Source organism: Macrotis lagotis, chromosome 2, assembly GCF_037893015.1.
Source record: "Macrotis lagotis isolate mMagLag1 chromosome 2, bilby.v1.9.chrom.fasta, whole genome shotgun sequence".
In the NCBI taxonomy this organism is placed as follows: domain Eukaryota; kingdom Metazoa; phylum Chordata; class Mammalia; order Peramelemorphia; family Peramelidae; genus Macrotis; species Macrotis lagotis.
The window spans coordinates 73550145-73560244 of NC_133659.1; the positions used below are offsets into that span (position 1 = coordinate 73550145).

Below are 10100 nucleotides of genomic sequence, written 5' to 3' on the forward strand. Positions count from 1 at the left end.
CTCCCGAGCCCCCGCCGGCGCCGGTCACATTCCTCGGGGCTCCGGCCTCGGGGCTCCCGGCGCGGCGCTCCCCGGCTCGCTCGCCGCGGCGGCGGCCGGCCCGGCCCAGGGGGGCCCTCGCGCGCGGGGCCTGGGCGGCTCACGGGCTCCGGCGCGCCGCCCCCCGCCGGCGGCCCCGCGCTGCCCAGGCCGCCGCCGCCGCCGCCGCCGCCGCCATCTTAACCACTGAGCCCGGGCGGAGCGTGCGGCGGAGCGGCCGCCCCTCCCCCCGGCGCCCCGCGGCACGGGGCGGGGCCTCCCGCGGCCCCGCCCCCGCCCCGCCCCGCCTCCAGAGCCGGGCCGGCGCGGGGGCGGGAGGGGCGGGGCGGGGGGCGGGGCGGGCGGGGCGGGGCCCGGGAGTCCAGTCCGGAGCGCCAGCCGGCGGCCGTGGGCGGGGCCAAGCTCAGGCCGCGGGGGGGCGCGGGGGGCCAAGCTCAGGCCGCGGGGGGGAGAGGGCGGGGCCAAGCTCAGGCCGCGGGGGGGGGCGCGGGGGGCCAAGCTCAGGCCGCGGGGGGGGGGAGAGGGCGGGGCCAAGCTCAGGCCACGGGGGGGGAGCGGGCGGGGCCAAGCTCAGGCCGCGGGGGGGGGGGGAGAGGGCGGGGCCAAGCTCAGGCCGCGGGGGGGCGCGGGGGGGCCAAGCTCAGGCCGCGGGGGGGGCGCGGGGGGGCAAGCTCAGGCCACGGGGGGGAGAGGGCGGGGCCAAGCTCAGGCCGCGGGGGGGGGGGCGGGGAGGGGGCTCCAGGCGGGGGGGGGGGGGGGGGTCGCGGTGCGGGCGCAGCTGTGTGGCCTTGGCCGCGTCACTTAACCCATTGCCTTGCAAAGAAAATAAATGAATGAATAAAATAACAATTAAAAAAAGAATTGCTGTTCTATGGGGAAAGAAGACAGGAGGGGCCAGACTTATGGCCCCCGGTATAAAGGCCTTGCTGACTTGTCACCAAGACAAGTCCGGGTCCTGTTAGCTGCTCCGCAGACTCAGGGACACCACAGCTGCACCCTCAGCTAGGCCATGCCGGCTTGCAAAATATGTCTGAATAATTATTACAGATGCACAGATTATATGCATCTATGGTCCATGTACATGTGTGCATACGTGTGTCCAACACACACAATAAAACTCATTTGCAACTGGGGAGACTCAGAAAGACTTCATGTAGGCACAGGGGCAGAAACACCATTTAGCCTGGCACCGCCACAGGACGAGGGATTCAATAAATCTAGGAGCTTTTTAGGGGTGAATTAATCAAATGTTCCGGGCAGCTGGGTGGCATAACGGCTAGAGCGCCAGACCTGAAGTCGGGAGGACCTGAGTTCAAATGCATCCTCAGACTCTTAACAATGACCTAGCTGTATGACCTTCAGCAAGTCACTTAACCCCATTACCTTGCAAAAACTTAAAAAGAACAAAAAGAATGAATTAAATGTTCAACCAAATACAGCAGCAAATGAGGTTATAAATACCTAAATGGCCCTTCACAGGAAAAAAATGGTTCCCCATCCTTGATGTAGAAAGTGGCTTGCTGCAGTGAGTCTTGTCAAAAAAAACTGAGGCTTCTAAGAGGCAGAGGTGAGGAAGGAGTGCCTTTCAGGCAGGGCGACTTATAACCCAGGCCAAAGCAAAGAGGCAGGTAATGGAATGTTTTTGCCTCTCTTTGTATTCTCAGCACTTAGCAGAGTGCCTAAAGTAGTGAGCACTTTTAATAAATGCTTGCTGATTGATTGATTGATTGATTGCTCAGTTTGAGGAACAGCTAAAAGGCCAGTTTGTCTGGATCAAAGAGCGCAAGAAGGGGAGTAGAGCCAAGTTGTAAAGAGTTTTAATGCCAAATAGAGAAGAGATAAGACTACAGCTCTCCTAATAGAGCCTAGGCTATAATCAAAACTTCAGTTTAGAAAATTAGAGCCTGTGAATCCACTTAATATAACTTTTAAGAACTCAGGATAACCTTCACAAAACTATTGCGACTTTAGTTGAGGAAAAATAAAAATTCTTTCACTATAGCAAATATTTGCAAGTTCATATTGTAAATACTAATCTGCTAATCCAGTTCATAACCCTCCTCTACTTTAAAACAAAAATATTATAAGTATTAGGAACTTTGGCCTCCATTTCCCTAGACACAGTCAGCTGCATTGCCCCTTCAGGGGTCTAGAAATATTCCTGAGGGGTTTTAGTGTTTCTTCTCTTCTGTTTTAGACTCAAACCCCCAATCCAGTAGTGTTCCTGTAATCAACTGCCCATTACTAACATCTTAGTTCTTTTTAAGAAATTCATCTCAATTAGCTTTTTCAAAGCAGTATTTATTTTAAAGATATATCTATAACACAGATATACAAATATTTCTTCACTACCCCTTGGGGCAACATTCTCCCCCATACCACCTCAATTTCTGGGGAGAGTAGTCTTAAACTTAACCCGATTTCTGTATGACATTTGTCTCACTACACTAAGTTTATGTCCAAAGTTGACACCACTCCTGGATGAGCTCTTGTCTCACCTACTACTGGGCCCCCCTCAAGGCCATTCCTTGCTCCTGACCCTATAAAGCTCACTGTGTCACAGTCATCCTCTTTACCTAAAATGAAAGAAAAGACACTGTGGCAAGAACTGAGGTCCCTATTCAAAGACCTGAGGCCTCTTCCCTAACAGTATTGTTTCTTACTAAAGGTCACTAGACTGAAAGAAGCCAATGATGAGGCAAACTGGTGCTTTTTAAATGCAACTAGTTCTGGACCTAGCCCAAGCCAATGCAAGAAATTCCTGTTCTCCAAGTGGTCAGAACACCAGATCCACTTAGAAAACATTGGAAAAACCATGTACTCAACACATGCTCATTAGGACGGAGATAACTGACTTTTTGAACTAACCATGCCTTCTCAGCTTTATGTTGGTTTAGGTTAAGAGGGAGCTAGTCCCCATTCCAATTGTAAATGATGATACAATCCAATTGATACAACTATGTTAAATACTCATAGAATGAATGGAAGAATGGTATTTTAACTGGATTCTCTTAAGGCTAGTGAAATACTCTGCTTGGGATGTCATTGTTCCCCTCCAATCTGCCAGGGAAAATAATATTATAATTAGCAGCATAATCTCCTGAAATACTTTACTGTTCAGTCTATTGATTAAGATGGTCTTTTTTCTCAGTCCTTATCCTTCCTAACTTCTCTGCAGTATTAGACAATGTCTTCCTCCTAGGCATTCTCTTTCCTGAATTATCTCAATCCTGGAAACATAGTTTTTCTCCTACCTAACTGGTCAATCTTTCTCAGCCCTTTTGCTGAGGCATCCCACTCATCCCACTCCTCACATGTGGCCAGGGCTTCCTCGGAAGCCCTCTTCACAGATTCTTTCCCAGGCCCAGAATGTATTCTCTGCTAACCTCTTCCTGTTGGAATCCTTCTTTCCTTACCAAATTCTGTTCAAGTGCCAATTCCTATAGGAAGGTTGTCCAGCTCCCTAATCCCTTTGTTGCTAGTGCCCCCCCCAACATAATCCTGTATGTATTTCATACTTAATTTGCTAAGTACATACTGTTTGCTGTGATAAAATATAAATTCTTTGAGAGTAGGGACTTCAATTTTTGTCTTTGCATCCCAGCAACTAGAGCACATTGAAGAGGCTTTATCAAAGCTTGCCAAATGAATGGTAAACTGTGCACCCATTTATTCCTGTAACTCCCACAATACAAAATCGATGTGACTTTCCTTACCAAAGCACTTTGTATAGTGCTCATCACACTGCCAAATCGTCAGTAAATATTCTTTGATGACAAAGGAGAACAAATATCTCCCTTTGCCATGGAAGTCTGAGTCAGTTCTTACTCATCCTTAGCCTGTTTACCCAGAAAAGTGACTCAGACAGAAGTGAAAAATGTACTAACTTACTTTATATTTTTACATTTAAACAAATGGTGCCTCCCCCACACATTCACTCCCCTTTCCCACACTGTTACCAGTTGATGTTGATCCTAAAACATGTCTCCAAGATTTTCTTTCTTCTGTACACTATCCTTCTTTGGCTTTAGTTGCTTTATGATCACTGGCTGCCAAAGATCAGTTTTTGGAGAACCCACAAGTAAAGTGCCAAGTAAGCAAGGATTGTCCAAGAACTGGGCTGAAGGGTTTCAAGCCATGGGTCAACAGCAGTGAGACTTAAGACTGGAGAAGCAAGCAGCAAATGATTAGAAGCAACCATTACCTTTATAAGTATGTTGGGGTTTTTTGGTTTTTGTTTTTCATAAAACCAGGCAAGTTGGAGAAGAATATTGAGCCAGAGACAAAAAGTCTGGTTGTTTTCCTAATGAATCTGAGCTGCTTTCCTTACTAAATTTATTTTGGCGGTCCTTTTCTATGATGACTCAACATTTCCATTCACCTGTTTGCATATACAGTATTTCAAAGGTTCATGTCGCATGTGGTGTTGTTGACTCCTCAAGGCAGATTAAACCCAGCATGAGGCAATAGTCAATATAGCCAAAGAGGTTTTAGGCTGCCTCAAGGGAGGCATAATATCCCAAACTAGGTAGGTGATGGTACTGCCCTGATCACCACATTTAAAGGAAGGCCACTGATAAGTGGAAGTCTCCAGAAGGCAACCAGAATGATCAAGGACCTCAGTCAGTTCCATGCCATATGTAAATTGGTAACAGGAAGAGATATATTTATCCTGAAAAAAAAAAAAGAGAAGATTGAGATGAATGTGACAGACAGCTTCAAATTTTTGAAAGATTGTCCTTTGAGAAATCCCATTAAAAGTAGCCTCAGACAATATAAAATACCTGGGAGTCTATTTGCCAAGGCAGACTCAGAAACTTAAAAAAAAATAAAACACTTCTCACACAAAGTAAATCAGATTTAAATAATTGGACAAACATCAACTGCTCATGGGTAGGTAGAGCTAATATAATAAAAATGACAATTCTACCAAAACTAAACTACCTGTTTGGTGCCCTACAAATCAAAATTCCAAAAAATTCCTTTAATGACTTAGAAAAAGTTGTAAGTAAACTCATATGGAGAAACAAAAAAGTCAAGAATTTCCAGGGATTTAATGAAAAAAAAGTACAAAAGAAGGGGGCTTAGCCCTACCCAAATATTATATTATAAAGCATCAGTCATCAAAACTGTCTGGTATTGGCTAAGAAATAGAGTGGTGGATCAGTGGAATAGAGTAGGTGCAATAGCAGGAAACGATTATAGTAATCTGCTGTTTGATAAACCTAAAGAGTCCAGCTAGTGGGATAAAAACTCTGGGAAAACTGGAAGTTAGTATGGAAGAAACTTAGGTTAGACCAATACCTCACACCCTATTCCAAGAAAATATCCAAATGGATACAGATTTAGACATAAAAAAAAATACCATAAGCAAATTAGAAGATCAAGGACTAGTTTACCTGTCAGATCTATGGAAAGGGAAGCATTTTATGACTAAGGAAGAAATGGAGAACATCACTAAAAAACAAACTAGATGATTTCGATTACATTTAATTAAAAAGCTTTTGCACAGATAAAACCACTGCAACCAAGATCAAAATAAATGTAGTAAACGGGAAAACAATCTTTATAGCTAATGATTCTGACAAAGGATTCATTTCTAAAATATACAGAGAACTAAGTCAAATTTTCAAAAAAAAAAAGCCATTCCCCAACTGACAAATGGTCAAAGGATATACAAAGGCAATTTACAGATGAAGAGATCAAAGCAATCCATAATCATATGAAAAATTGCTCTAAATCATTACTCATTAGAAAAAATGCAAATTAAAGCTTCTCTGAGGTACTACCTCATACCTCTCAGACTGGCCAATATGATCAGAAAGGATGATGATCATTGTTGGAAAGGTTGTGGGAAATCTGGGACACTATTACATTGTTGGTGGAGCTGTGAACTCATCCAAACTTTCTGGAGAGAAATTTGGGACTATGCCCAAAGGGCAACAAAAATGTACATACCCTTTGATCCAGCAATACCACTACTGGGTCTATACCCTGAAGAGATAATGAAAAAGGATAAAAACATCACTTGTACAAAAATCTTCATAGCAGCCCTGTTTGTGGAGGCAAAGAATTCGAAATCAAGTAAATGTACTTTAATAGGGGGAATGACTTAGCAAACTGTAGTATATGTATGTCATGGAACACAATTGTTCTATTAGAAACCCAGTAGGGACAGGAATTCAGGGAATCCTGGAGGAATTGGCATGAACTGATGCTGAGTGAAAATGAGCAAGAACCAGAAAAACACTGTACACCCTAACAGCAACATGGGAGTGATGATCAACCTTGATGGACACGCTTATTTCATCAGTGCAACAATCAGGACCAATTTTAGGCTGTCTGCGATGGAGAATACCATCTGTATCCAGATAAAGAACCATGGAGACTGAACAAAGTTCAAGGACTATTCCTTTTTATTTAGAAAAAAAAACTGATATCTTATTGTCTGATCTTGTTCTCTCTTATACTTTATGTTTCTTCTTTAAGGATATGATTTCTCATCACACTCAATTTGGATCAATGTACAACATGGAAGCAATGTAAAGACTGAAAAAAAAAAGATTGTCCTTTGGAAGAAGGATTAAAAATATTCTCTTTGGCTTCAAAGGGCAAAACTAAGAGTAATGGGTGCAAGTTACAAACAAGTAAATTTAGACTTGGAATGAGGGAGAGCTTCCTAATATTTAGAGTTATTCCAAAGGGGAATGAGTTCCCTCTGGAGTTATTGGAGGTCTTCAAGTAAATGATAAAGGTCAAGTCTGTTATAGTACAAACTCTATCTGTCTGGAATAGGAAACTACTCAGGGATCTTATAAATTTGAAGTTCTATGATTCTTTGATAACTGTTCTGTTTAGTGCCAAACACTATTTTACATATAAGCAGGTGCTTAAAAAGCATTTGAGATATGTATATGTATATATATGCACATATATTTCTATCTCTCTCTCTCTCTCTCTCTCTCTCTCTATATATATATATATATATATATATATATATACATACATATAAAGTATATAAAGAGAAAGAGTGAGATAGAGAGAGAAAATGATGCAGACCAAGATGAGAAGAAAAGCAGAAAGCTGGGAAACAATTTTTACAGCTAGAGTCTCTGATAAAGGTCTCATTTCTAAAATATATAGAAAATTGAATGAAATTTATAAGAATACAAGTCATTCCTCAATTGATAATAATAATGATGATGATGATGATTATGATGATGATGATGTTTGTCCTTCATTCTCAAAGAAGACCACAACATCAGAAAGGTGATGCCATGACAAGCACATGAATTGGATTTGAGTGAGGGGGACTGTGCTAAGACACCAGTCTCACTTTCTCTTCTAGAGCCATCTGGGTCCAGTGACCAGATATGAATCAGGACAACTGGAGATGGCCCTGTATGTGTGGCAGTCAGGGTTGTGACTTGTCCAGGGTCATATAGCTAGTTAGTGTCAAGTGGCTGAGGCTAAATTCTAACTCCTATCCTTCTGACTAGCTAACTGCCCCTAGGTTGGGACACCTCAATTGACAAATGGTCAAAGGATATGAACAGGCAATATTCAAATAAAGAAATCAAAGATATCTAGTCATATGAAAAAATGCTCTAAATCACTATTAATTAGAAAAATGCAAATTAAAACAACTCTGAGGCACCACCTCTGAGGTATCAAATTGGCTAATATGACAGAAAAGGACAATGATAAATGTTGGAGGGGATGTGGGAAAATTGGGATATTAATGTACTATTGCTGGGTTTGTGAACTGATCCAATCATTCTGGAGTGTAATTTGGAACTATGCCCAAAGAACTATAAAACTGTGCATATCCTTTGATCCAGTAATACCACTATTAGACTGTATTTGAAAGTGATCATAAAAAAGGGAAAAATAACCACATATGCAAAAATATTTGTAGCAGCTCTTTTTTGTGATGAGAAAGAATTAGAAATTGAGAAGATGCCCATCAATTGGTAAATGACTGAACAAGGTATGGTATACGAATGTAATGGAAAAGTATTGGCTTTTTTTGTTTTTTTTTTACAGTAACAAATTTTTTCATTTCACTTTTATTTACACTCTAATGTCATATTTATTCTCATGCCATAAGCTTTTGTTTCTTCAGTTTCTTCTGGGATATCTTTTTCTTTTGAGTAACTTCCTCTTCTGGTTTAGGAACAATTTGTTCCTTTTCAGTAAGTCTCATCTCAATATGGAAAGGAGAACTCATGTAATGGGTTGATTCGACCATGAGCCCTGTAAGTACGCCGTCTCATTTTGGGAGCCTTGTTAACTTGGATATGCTCGATGACAAGAGAATCCACATCCAAACCCTTTAATTCAGCGTTGCTCTCTGCATTTTTAAGCATATGCAGCAAGAACTCAGCACTCTTTTTTGGCCAACGACCCTGTGTCCAACCCCACTGCTTAGTCTGGGCACACCTGCCAACGCCACCATTATATCAATGGAATGGAACACATTGTTTCTCCAATGTGACATCTTTCAAATACTTGGTAGCTTTTCAGATGTGCATGCCCTTGATGGCTTGAGCTGTTTCATGGGTGTTCTTGAAGTGGACCCAGAGATTTGAACCCCTTGACTTGCATGATTTTGTGGGGTTTTCTGGATCAAGAGAATACCTCACCGTCTTAAATGATTATCCTTCACCGAGGCCTTCGGGTCAGCTAGACTGAGGGGCTGATGGGGCCAATGCCCCGCAGATTGCGGACGTGGCCCCAAACTGGCGCTTCACTCACCTGGAAAAGTATTGTTTTAAAAAAATGATGAGCAGGCAGATTTCAGAAAAGCCTAGAAAGACTTACATGAACTGATGCTGGGTGAAGTGAGCAGGACCAAGAGAACATAATACACAATAGCAGCCACAATGTGTTATGATCAACTATGAAAGAAAGAAAGAAAGAAAGAAAGAAAGAAAGAAAGAAAGAAAGAAAGAAAGAAAGGAAGGAAGGAAGGAAGGAAGGAAGGAAGGAAGGAAGGAAGGAAGGAAGGAAGGAAGGATGAAAGAAAGAAAGAAAGAAAGAAAGAAAGAAAGAAAGAAAGAAAGAAAGAAAGAAAGAAAGAAAGAAAGAAAGAATTTTGACATCTGTATGTAAATCAAAGTATACTATTTTCACTTTTTTTGAAAAATTGGTTTTTGTTTATTGTTTCTCATGGTTTTTTCCTTTTGTTCTAATTCTTCTTTCACCATATGACTAATATGAAAATATGTTTAACATGATTGTGCATGTATAACCTACATTAGATTGCTTGCTGTCTTGGGAAGGTGGTGGAAAGGGAAGAAAAGAGAAATTTTTACAAAAATAAATGTTGAAAACTATCTCTACATGTTTTTTGGGAAAAAGTTTAAAAAAAAAAGAATGATATTGATTCAGTCCTTTCTTAAGTAGTTCTTATTACTTTGATTTTTTTTATATTGACCCTATATCCAAATATATCCCAGTAAAACCATCCCTTGTAATAAAGACTTTTTTAAAGGGTGAGAGGAGGGGCTGAAAGCAATTCAGTTACAACTAACCAATACATCAACTGAACCTAATAGTTTTTTGCAAAACTTTCTTGCCTCTTTGTTGATCATTCAATTCTATTTTGAATGCTTCATTTTATTTTCCCTGTAGACAAGACATAATGATTAAATGACTTCTCAATATCTCTTTCAGTTGTAGAAGTCTAAGACTTAATATTTATTTGACTTTAAAATGCTATAAATTATTAAGAAACTATTTCAAGTAATTGGTAAAGTGCTACATAAATGCTAGTAGTACTAATAACATTTATTCATTTCATTAATAAATAAGTATTCACTTCCTTTCCAATAATAATAATGGAATAATTGACTATTCCATTTGACAATTAAACAAGTATTTATTTAAATGCCTACTATGTGCATAGTACCACTCCTACCATTACTCTTGCCAGATATGAAGAAAAATAAATTATAATCTTTAACTTCAAGGAGTTAACAAGTTAGTGGAAGGGTATAATATTTTATATATGATGATGTTTGTCCTTCATTCTCAAAGAAGGACCATGCATCAGGGAT

The 10100-nt window shown here is 41.2% G+C and overlaps 1 pseudogene; it reads right to left on the reverse strand.

The window, feature by feature from the left end:
* Positions 1-8137: 8137 nt before the first annotated feature.
* LOC141511054 (large ribosomal subunit protein uL22 pseudogene) lies at positions 8138-8678 on the reverse strand (annotated as a pseudogene).
* Positions 8679-10100: the final 1422 nt, after the last annotated feature.